Below are 714 nucleotides of genomic sequence, written 5' to 3'. Positions count from 1 at the left end.
GTCATCCTGGGATTCAAATGGGCAGGATGCAACCGGGATACATCATTTTAAAAATAAAAGACTGGATGTGGCAGATCTGAAGCCTGTTTGTGAGTCATACAGTCTGCCCCAAGGGCTCTTGTCTTTAACCTACACCCAGAGCAGCTTTGCACATTTGTAAAAGGTACTCCCCTTTCCTTCTTTTATCGTTGTTTTTAATCGAAAGGTTTTCACGGAGACAAAGGTATAGATAACGTCTCTGTTTTCAGGTCAGCTGCTTTGAACCTTCCCAGACCAAGGACACAGCCTTGTCCTTGAAAACAGCTTCTGGAGTCCGCCCCTGACTCAGATTAGGAACTTCTCTTTCCTCCTTGCCAAGCATCATCTTGGAACAACAACACGACTCCACCCCCCCCCCCCAGCTTTCACATCCTAAAAGCAAGCTCCGGCCACAAGACCCTGGGGACATCGGCACCCTCCTCGCTCCCGACCTACCTGCAGCCGTTCTTCCCAGGATGCTGGCCTAAACTGGGCAAGGCAGAGGCAGAGCGCAATCTTCTCTAGGACGCTGTTGCCAACTTTGGAGCTCTGCGCTGAGTTTCCAAGTTTGCCAGGCAGGCAGGCAAGGGGTTAAGGCAGGGCTCGTCGGCTCCAGTGGTGGCACCTGTCAGTGGGAGGGAGCTAGTGGAGAGAGGGAGAGAGGGAGAAAGAAAAGAGCGAGGGACTGGAGTGAGT

This window comes from Podarcis bocagei (assembly GCF_964188305.1).
Source record: "Podarcis bocagei genome assembly, chromosome: 13".
NCBI lineage: Eukaryota > Metazoa > Chordata > Lepidosauria > Squamata > Lacertidae > Podarcis > Podarcis bocagei.
Note: the sequence above shows the minus strand (reverse complement) of the source record.